Below are 11584 nucleotides of genomic sequence, written 5' to 3'. Positions count from 1 at the left end.
AACAACAACAAATATATATATATACATACAGACTTTTAAACAGTTTGTGAAAAAATTACCTTTTAATTTAATTTTTCACAAAATTTTTGAAGCCCCTGATAAATGTATGTATGTATATATACATACATATGTGTGTGTGTATCAATGCATTTTTTTTTTCTCATGGTTACCAAATATGGAAGCAAATTATTCAAATGTTTATTCTTCATAGCTGGAGAATGGTTTGACCTTCAACGTGGAGAAAACTTTAGAAGTGCATTTGATACCAGAGCAATTTTTCTTTTAAAGCTTTTATTGTGAATTGAGTGATAGTTTACATGGGATAACATCAGTTTTGCACTCATCCTACTGTATTTTGTTTTACTGCAATGATTACAATCCCTCCAAGCATCACCATTCAATAATATTTGCTTCTATTCCCTCTGTTTTCTGTTTTTGTTTTTTAAATATAACATGCACAAAAACACTCAGGAATATTTAATCATTTAAACAACCAAAGGGCCCATTCTGCAAGCCTGCCTCCTTTCTACCAGCACACAGCCTTTCTCTTTCCATGAGGTCAGAGTCCTCAGATAGATCTCTCCATGTTATTGTCTCTGCCTCAATATCTGGTGTCGCTATTTCTCTGGATAGTGACCCACATTCAGCTTGTGCTCTTCTCCCTTGATGGTCCTAGGGTCCTCTGTTCCTGGACTATAAAATTAACTACTCCCCTCTTTATATTAAAAAAAACTTCTACCTTTACAGTTGTGACAATCGCCCAGAGCAATTATTTGCATCCATTCCATGTTTAGACAGTTTTTCTCTGCTCTTTCATGACTTACTTTTTTATTCTCAAAACATGGGTGAAAGAGCTTAAAGAAAGTAAAATAGTTGGAGGTTTTAACCTTTGAGACTTCACCCTAACAGTTTCAAATTTCAAAAGCCAATAAATCGTTTCCTAATACCTTTGTTTTCTCTTTTCTCTCAGAGTAAGTCATCTATGAAAAAAATATATATACTAATATGTTATGCCAATTCATATAATCAGCATTGCTAAGAAGCTTACATTTACTCTGAAGCTGATATTAGTTATTTGCTTTTGTTTTTGGCTTACTCATCCACAGCTGAAGGGGAAGAACCAACCAGAACTTCCACTAAGAAGAACTTTATTTTTCAGTAAATTTCTCTCTTGCTTTTCTTCTTATTCCACTGAACTCATTCTCTGTCTCATTCACTCTTTCCTCTGTTTTTAACTTCCAAATACTCCATTGTTTCAGGATCTCATTCTATTAACTCATACTACATTAAAATGTCTTTAAATACCATGTGTATCCTTTTGTGTGTTGTAGGATCAGCACTGGACTGCTAACAAGGTTGGTGGTTCAAACCCACCAACCACTCCTTGGAAACCCTATACAGGGTTCCTATGAGTGAGAACACATTAAAAAGCACTTAACAACAGCCAAATTTATATGTAAAAATGGATCCTTGTGATGGGTGTGGCATCTCCAATTTAACTAGACAAAATCAACTCCAGTAGTAGTTCTTAAAACAGCTCCTCTGCTTGTCTTGTGCCTCTTAGTAAACACTGCCACTATCTACCCTACTACACAAGCCAGATATATGAGTTATTCCTCTCTTCCCCTCACTATTCTTCCACCCCCATATGTAGTCCATCAACATATCCCTTCTAACTCCATATATCTCCGGAATTCTTCCAATTTGATCTCTATTTCTCCTGCTTTGTCCAAGACATCAAAATTTCTTGCCTAGTTGAGTGACAATTTTTTTAACTCATACTATTGATTTTACATATGCCCTTTCCAATGAATTATCCAAAGAACCTAGGATGTTCTCTTTAAAACATGAATTATGCCTTTAAAATGTTATACTGATTTAAGTATGCCTGTCAAATACTATATGATCTTACTACTTATATGAAATAGGTAGTATATAGAAGCCAATGATTAGTAATGGTTATCTGTTGCTGGAGGAAGAAGAGAGGAAGAATTTTTGCTTAAGGGTGTTAAGTTTATACTAATGATCAAGAAATACTTTTGAAAAGGGTAAATATAATCTCCCTTCTGCCACACGAAGAATGTAACCTTTATCACTGAACTATACATGTAGACACTGTTGAATTGTTGAATGTTTTATTATATATATTGTTCACATCAATATAAAATCAAACCACATGAGCGAGATTCTCTTGTTTAAACCCTCCAATGGTTTTTCATCTTTTAAAAAATAAAGTATCAGTTCTTTATCCTGGCCTCAATTTTATCTTAATTTCTATAATTTTCCTATTTGTCTATATCACTTCAAAATCACTGACCTTTATTCTTTATTTGTTGGTATTATTCTGACTTGTCAGAGTTTTGCAGACCTTAGGGCCTTTGCACTTGCCTTTTTTTAAAGACTGGAACATTTCCTCTCAGACCTGTAAAAGGCTGACTGTCTCTTCTTTAGATCTCAGATTAAATGTCATGCTCTCAGAGAGATCTTCTCTAAACTCTCATTTTAGTTTCCCTGCCGTTCACTGAACTTCACAACAAATTGCATTAGTTTTAAGCTGAGCGTTATCGCTCTCTGGTATTTTACTGGTTTATCTTTGGCTTGTCTTTTGCCACCCTGTGCCCTCAAAATGAAAGATAAGGTCCACTGACTTTATCTGCTTATACACAGCTGTAATTCTAGCCTACAAAAAGTAGCTGGCACACAGAAATACTCAGTAAATAATTTAGGATGAATGAATGAAAATCACTTGAAAACAATCTAAAATGAGTCAAATAACTGACAATATTTGGCTTCTTGCAAATGCTATTTAATTACACTCTTCCACTGTGAGTCGAAACCTAACAGAAGGCACTTAACAACAACAACAACAACTTGGGATTGTATCTCTGTATACAGGTGTTTCATCTCTTGAGGAACTGAAGAGCAAACATGTTCTGGCTTCATAGGTAACAGTAACTAAACTTCTGACTTAAAGTGCTCTGTGGGTCATACATAGGTCTAAGCTGTCAGCATTAAGACTAACTACAGATGCCCTGTTGAACTACTTTCTGAGCTGGGCTCTTAAGTACCTGTCAAAGTTTACAATTTGAGAGCAAACATAAATGTACCTGAATGCCTTTCAACTTGGAATATTTGATACTTGAAAATCACTTCTAGTTCACTTTTTGCTAGCTTGATCTATTCATCTGAATTTCAGGGCCTGATTCATCAGTTTCTAGAGATCCATTGATAAAGCCAGTCAGCATTTCACTCTGCCAGCCCATGAGTAAAAATGGGTGGTGGTGAGGGGGGCAGCTGCAGGCTCAAAGAAAAAGAAAGAAATCTTTTTTACTGATGCTGCTTTTAAATAATTTTTAAGAGCACAATAGATCTAATAGGAAAAGTTATTTTTTTCTCTTAATCCTTCATCTAAATACAGAATATATTCTCTTTCCACTCTTTTCTTTTTCCCCCACTTTAAGGTTTATCCAAGAACTAAAAGCAAAACATCATTCTACTCATACAGGCAAAACACAAGGTATCATAAAAGCTGTGTCTATATGTTATAGACCACCTAGCCTTGTTTCCCATGGCTCTAAATAAAGCACTGTAGCAAACAGTACAAGAGGAGCTGAACTTTGGATAGTGGGCTCAGTCATTAACCTTTAGGAGCTAAATAACTGTCATTCTCTCTCTCTCTCTTTTTTTTTTAAAATAAAATAAAGCATTCTCAAATTTCTGGCTTAAATTGGAATCAAAATCCTATTTGGGGTCACGCCACTTATAAGAGTCCTACTCATCAAGGTGGTTCAGCTTGCCTCATGACTTAATAATGCAAAGAACATTTCCTAGAAATTTCCTTTCTTAAGAAAAATGTTGTGGAAACAAGAAATTTGCATATTCTAGAAGTCTCCTTTCAGTCACAATCTACATAGGAAATAAAATGAGTACCTTATGAATCAAACTATTAACGAGTTTGGTTTTTAGTTTGTTACAATATGTGTGTTGTTCAGTGCCGTTGAGTGGGTTCCAACTAATAGCAGCACTATATGAGGTTTTTGAAGAGCAACTGGTGTGTTTGAATCGCCGGCCTTGCAGTTATTAGTCCAGTTCATAGCCTACATCAACACATGAGGATTCCTTTATAACATATCAATGAATAACACATCAAACACACCACTAATCATGAACTCAGACATACAAATGATTCTTACATTAGTCTAGCCATTACCTGCAAGGAAAGAGCTTGTTTGTGTGGTGTGTTCTATTGAAGAACTTAGAAGAACTTTCCTTGTGAACTTCTCTGAACCTGACTTAAATACCTTCTGCCCCCTTCAGCATTACATAACCTAACCAACTATTTTTAAGTTTCCTAATCTCCTAAATATCTTTATTTTATTGATGTTCAGGAGATAAGGTAAATCTGCTAAAAGTGAAAGATGTCATTTTGAGATCTGACACAAGCCATGATCTTTTCCATGTCCTTATATACATGGTGGATAATGAAAAAGGAGAAAGAAGAATTGATGCATTCAAACTGTCATTGTTTGAAGGAAGAATATCGAACAAATTGTGGACTGTCAAAAGAATGAACAAATTAATCTTAGAAGAAATATAACCAGAATGCTCCTTAGAAGCAAGGATGGTGAGACATCAACTTGATAACTTGGGATGTGTTATCAGGAAAAACATATCATTAGAAAGGGAAAACTAGAGGGTCAGCAAAACCTAGGGAAACCCTCATAAGGTAGATCAATACAACCACAACAATCAAATCACACATACCATTAGCATGAAGGTAGCACAAGACAAGGCAATGTTTCATTGTTCTACACAAGGTAGCCATGTATCAGAGCAAACTTAGCAGCAATTGACAAAAACATTCTCCTAAACTATCAATAAAATTAAATAAAAATAACCATATTGTTAATTGTTGTTGTTAAGTGCCGTGGAGTCGATTCTGACCCATGGCGACCCTGTATAGGGTTTCCAAGGAGCAGCTGGTGAACTAGAACAACCGACCTTGCAGTTCAAACGACTTTGCAGTCTGTTGCATTAGCCCACAGCACCCCATTAGGTGCCATATAGTAAGTTCTCATTCATAGGATCCTAGGCACAACACTGACCAGTCTTTCACCATCCTCACAATAGTTGTTGTGACTGAGCCCACCACAGCTGCAGTCACAGTGTTAATCCATTTTATTGAGTGTCTTACTCTTACTCTCTGACCTTCTGCTTTATCAAGCATGATGCCTTTTGCTAGGGACTGGTGTTTCCTGAAAATATGTCCAAAGTATATGAGAGTAAGTCTCATCATTGTCACTTCTAAGGAACATTCTGACTCTACTTCTTCAAACAGATTTGTTTGTTCTTCTGGCAGACCATGGTATATTCAATATTCTTTTCCAACACCATAGTTCAAAGGTATCAATTCTTCTTTGGTCTTCCTTATTCATTGGCCAGCTTTCATATGCATATGAGGCAATTGAAAATACCATGAATTGGGTCAGGTGCACCTTCATTTTCAAAGTGACATCTTTGCTCTTTAACACTTCAAAGAGGTTTTTTCCAACAGAAAATAACCATAGACTTATAATAAGGAAGGAAAATCTCACTTCACATCTCTGGACATTCAATGTCTGTTTATAAAAATCAGAGGCTTTAACTTGAAAAATTTTAATCGCTGAATTCCCAACAGGTTATTTGAAGAAAGTGAAGTTGTGTGTGATTGACACCCTGCTTTCTAGGCCTGGATTTAAATATTTTCTTTCACTTGCTCCCTTACTAAAGAGAATTCAGTTGTATTCCATTGTTAAATTCCAAACTCGGTGTTCTGAATTTCTGGAATATATTCATGAAAATCTAATTCCATCATGGCATGTAAAAAATTTATTTTAACTTTAAATTGGTCTGTGCTGATGCTACATTTGGCATGTTGTTGTTATGAGGTGCTATTCAGTGGGTTCTGACTCAAAACATTGCAATGCACAACAGAACAAAACACTGTAGGGTTATGCACCATCTTCACAATTGTTACATTTGAGCTCACGGTTGTAGCCACTGTGTCAATCCATTTTATTGCAGGTCTTCCATTTTTTCACTGATCCTACACTTTATTAAGATTTTTAATTACCTTTTCTGGGGATTGGTCTCTTCTAGTGACATATGCAAAGTACTGGAGATGCAGTCTTGCCCTCCTCGCAGCTAAGGGGTATTTTAACAACACTGCTTTCAAGACAAATGTGTTTGTTCTTCTGTCGGTCCATGGTGATTTCAATATTCTTTGCCAACACCATAACTCAAATGCATCAATTCTTCCTTATTCATTGTTCAATTTTCATATGTGTATGAGGCAATTTTAAATAGCACGGGTTAAATGTTAACCAGTTATTTTTGATACAGTGACCATGTATTCCTTTCATCTTTTGATGTTTCCTGCATCGTTCAATAATTTGCCCATAGAATCCTTCAGTACTGCAACCTGAGGCTTGAATTTTTTTCTTCAGTTCTTTCAGCTCAAGAAATGCTAAGCTTTCCAAATTGTTGTTGTATTGTTAAGTACCATGGAGTTGGTCCCGACTCATAGTGACCCTGCACAGGGTTTCTGAGGCTGTAAATCTTTGAGGGAGCAGAAAGCCTCATCGTTCTTCCGCGGAACAACTGGTAGTTTTGAACTGCTGACCTTGAGGTTAGCAGCCTGATTCGTAACCACTATGCTACCAGAGCTCCTTTTCCAAATTGTTAGTAGTTTATTATGCTCAGGAATTTGTTCTGCTAAAACAAACAAACAAACAAACAAACAGACAGACAAAACCTGGTCTTCAAAGCAAACTGCTTAAGAATAAAAATTAATTAATCCTGTAACCAAGAATAAATGTTCTTATCATAACAGTAAGAACCCCAATTCTTTGCTTTATATGTTATTTAACATTAAAACTTTTAGAGATTCTTCTGAATTAACCTATTAAACTTTTAGCTGCAAATAAGCAAGAACCTTGATCATATCAAGCAAAAATCTTAAAAAAGAAAGAAAGAAAAAGAAATGCTAAGCTTATTCTTCCCTTTTGGTTTTCTGACTACAGGCCTTATAATATTTTACTTTGTCTTCTTGAGCTGTCCTTTGGGAAAAGTTCTGTTCATCTTTTTTTTACTTCATCGTTTCTTTCATTTGATTTAACTTCTCTATGTCAAGAACAAGCTCCAGAATGTTTTTTGACATCCATTTTGGTCTTTTCTTTCTTTGCTGTCTTTTGTATAACCTTTTACTTTCTTAATGGATGATGTTCTTGATATCATCCCACAACTAGTCTGGTCTTTGGTCATTCGTGTTCAAAGAGTCAAATCTTTTCTTGAGATTTTCTTTACATTCTGGTGTGATATATTCAAGGTCATATTTTGACTCTAATGGACTTGTTTTAATTTACTTAAGCTTCAATCTGAACTTGAGTATGAACAATTGATCGTCTCTTCTACAGTTGACCTCTGACTTTGTTTTGGCTGATGATACTAAGCTTCCTCAGCATCTCTTTTCACAGATGTAGTCTATTTGATTCCTGTGTATTCCATCTGGTGAGGTCTATGTGTGGTTCAAATTGACCTTGTGGTCTAGCTCATTATCCTGCAGTGCCACACCATCTGGTGAGGTCCGTGTGAATAGTCATTGTTTATGTTGTTGAAAAAAGACACATGCAATGAATAAGTCATTAATAGTGCAAAATTTTATCATGCAATTTCCAGTGTCATTTCTATCACCAAAGCTATGTTTTCCAACTACTGATTTCCTGCTCTTTATTTACAAATTCCAATCATCAGTAATTATTAATGCATCCTAATTGCATGTTTGATCCACTCTAGTCTGAAAAAGTTGGTAGAATTCTTCATCACTGGTTTTGGTGGCTGGTGCATAAATTTGAATAATAGTTTGCATTAACTGGTCCTCCTTCTAGGGATATTGGTATTAATCTATCATAGGCATTATTGTGCTTCAAGATAGATCTTGAAATGCCTCTTCAATTTGTCATTCCCATCATAATAAACCATGTGATTGCCTGACTCAAAGTGTCCAGTACCTGTACATTTCAGCTCACTAATGCCTAGGATATTGATCATTATGCATTCCATTTTATTTTTTATGCCTTTCATTTTCCTAGATTCATAGTTTGCACATTCCATGGTCTGATTATTAATCAAAGTTTGTAACTATTTCTTGTTATTTGGAGTTGTGAACCACCTGCAAATGAAGGTCCAAGAAGCTATATGCTCTATCTACATTATGAAGGTCAACTCTACTTTGAGGAGGCACATCCTCACCAGTCATATTTTGAGTGATTTCCAACCTCAGGGATTCATTTGTGACATTATATCAGACAATGTTTTGCTGCTCATTAGGTTTTTAAGGATTAATCCCTCAGAAGTAGACCATGTATTGCTTATTCCTTGTCTGTCTTAGTCTAGAAGCTCTACTGAAACCTTCCCACAGTGGGTGACCCTGCTGGTATTTAAAACACCAGTGGCAGAGCTTCCAACAACACACAAGCCACTACAGTTCAACAAATGGACAGAGGTGTGGGGACATTATGCATAGAAGAAACGATATTAATAATTATAATTCTTTGCCTTTAAACAATGTTGTTGTTGTTGCTGTTAAGTACTGTCAAGTCGGGTCCGACCCATAGTGACCCTGTATAGGGTTTCCAAAGAACAGCTGGTGAGCTTGAACCACCAGCCTTGCAGTTCAAATGGCTTTGCAGTCTGGTGCATTAATCCACAGCGCCACACCAGGACTCAAACAATCTTAGGTGTTTTCATATTATTTTTCACATATATTCTCTAATTTGAAGTAGTTTTGATCCTGTGATGTAGCCAGAATAAGATTGTTTTACAGATTAGGGAACTGAGGATAAGTAATTTAAGTGTCTAGCTCTAAGACTGGGATTTTAGCTGTAGGATTCAGAATCCCAGTCTAGTGTTCTTTCACAAAATTACCAATAATACCATATACAACCAACAATAATATGATATAAAGTTAGTGCTACTGTCAGAACAAAAAGTTCATGAGCACAAAAATGTTACACTACTGTGGTCCATGTATCAAAAAGAAGGTAGCAGATTATTTTAAGTTTTCATTGAAAAATGTATGAGATGTTTTTTCTGATGCAATTCTAACACTAACTGCATTCTTATAAGATGTTACATCTGTCTGGGGAGTGGAGTGGCTCTGTAGGATAAGCGCTGGACTGTGAACCAAAAGGTCAGCGGTTCTAGAACACCAGCATCTCCTTGAGATAAAGATGAGACTTTCTGTTTCCATAAAGATTTACAGCCTTGGAAACTCAGTACAGGGTTACTGTGAGTTGGAACCAACTTGACACCACCAAGCTGTCAGGCCTCGGATATTAATGTTAGCATTGAACCATGACTCATAGATATCTACGAGCCAACTGTAAAATTCTGGAGTTCTGTAATTCTTACATGTTTATGCCTTATTTTAAATTTATTTTTATTTTATTAAACTTCCTTTTCCAGGTAAAATGGTAATCTAAGAAAGTGAGAATCTGCCATATTTTTCAAGTAAGAAAACTCATCTGCCTCCATAACGGTCTCTCTATAATGTGTAACATGGTTATGGCTCTTTAGGATAAAGCACTAGACTACAAGGTTGGTGGTTCAAACTCAACCGGCTGCTCCTTGGAAACCTTATACAGGGTCCCTATGAGTCAGAACAACTTGATGGCACTTAACAACAGCAATGACAATCCTTGCTATCAGACTATAAACCTGTTACTTCCTTCGTTGTTATTATTTAGAGAGAGTTTCTCCTTCCTGTGTTATAGTTTCAGTATTCAGTCTCAAAGCCATATAGTTTTATGCTCCTTTGGTTGAGTTCATTTCTTTAAGAAACAGAATTTGTTAGAATCATTGGTGTCCTGCTGTTGTCAATGAACTTTCTCAAACTGGTGAACATGCCAAAGTTATCAAAGGGACATTTGTTTTTAATGTAACTTATTTCTGAAGCCAATATAGCAACAATAAAGACAACAATTAAAAGTACCAATGCGCTTTTGGCATCTATGTATTACGATTTTCAAAACTGTCCATACCCTCTAACATGGCAATTAGTTAGCAATATTTTACCTGGAATGAGGTGGCTTAATAATAATTAAATAAATTATTTATCATTTCATAGAAAACAACAGGAGTGTTTAGGTGCTTAGGACAATGTTATTTGTGAACATAAAAAGATGAAAATCACCTAAATGTCTAACTTTATGGAAATGGTTTCATAAAATATAGAATATACACTTTCATGATACTTATGGGAGCACGGAGTCGTTGTAGGATAAACATTGGACTGAGAACCACAAGGTCCATGGTTCAAGTACACTGGAAATTTTGTAATGCTGTGCAAGCTTCATCTAGTGAGTCTAGAGACCTGCAGCATCAGTCCTCAACTCACTAGGTGCTTTCCTTATCCTGGTTTGCTGTGAGAAGGCTAAGGAAATTCACCTAGTCAGTGCCTTCAGTGGCCTTTCTTCTGAGACAGACACACTTCTTAATAGCTTTTCAGGACTGTTTACCCTGAAGCAAGAACTCTAGTACTCATGTAATATTATGAATAATAAGCATACACACAGAAACTCATTTGGAGTTCACCTTAGTGCCATTCACTGCTAACACCTTCATGGATTTTTAATTCAGATTCACAACTCTTCCCTTTGTAAAATGCATGGTTTTAACCTCACCTCACACAGAGGCACATTCATAAGCCTTTTGGTTGTAAAATGTGTAATGGTAATTGCATATTTTTTAGAATGGCTGCACTATAAATTCAAACTAGGGCGTAGAGATGCTAGAGCATTAAGGACATCCATGGAAGTGGGTATGCTCAAAATGTTATTTTATTTTGGGGAGGTTTTGCTCACAATTTCAATTGTTATTTGACAAAATAATTTGTTAGTGGAAAAAAGGAATTTGTCTCTACCAACCCCTTTTTGAGGCTTTCTCTTGGTACCAGAGCTCAAGTACAAGTGTGCTGTAGACCAGGACACTTTTCCTCAATTCCTAGTGTGCATCCATCATGCCCTGAGCCTGTCTTTAGTTGAATTCCGTAATACAGGTCATTCAAAATCCAGTGCCATCTCAGTCCAACACACCTACTGCATTAGACAGTATTTTCCTATTGTTGTTGTTCAGTTCCATGGAGTCAGTTCTGACTTATAGTTTCTGAGGAGCGCTTGGTGGGTTTGAACAGTCAACCTTGCTGTTCAAACCAACTTTGTGGCCCAGTGCTTTATCCAGAGTTCAATTTGTACAAATCACTTATTCAAAAAGCACTGAATGATAGCACTAGGTTCCTATTTGCTGTTCTGGTTAAGTGACATTAAGGAGATTCTGACTCATGTCAACCCTACGTATGCCAAGTAGAAAGAACTGTGTCAGATTATTCAAAGTGGGTTTTTGTGTTTTTTGGGGGGGGGAACAGATTGCCAGTTTTATCTCCTGAGGCTTCTCTGGGTGGCTTCAGACTGCCAGCCTTTTTTCTAGAAGTCCAGTACTTACCCATTCATGCTAACATGGGTCACCTGAGCTCCTACTAAGAGACAAG

The sequence above is a fragment of the Chrysochloris asiatica genome, unplaced genomic scaffold (genome assembly GCF_000296735.1).
Source record: "Chrysochloris asiatica unplaced genomic scaffold, ChrAsi1.0 scaffold00035, whole genome shotgun sequence".
Taxonomy (NCBI): domain Eukaryota; kingdom Metazoa; phylum Chordata; class Mammalia; order Afrosoricida; family Chrysochloridae; genus Chrysochloris; species Chrysochloris asiatica.
This window is presented reverse-complemented; position numbering follows the sequence as displayed.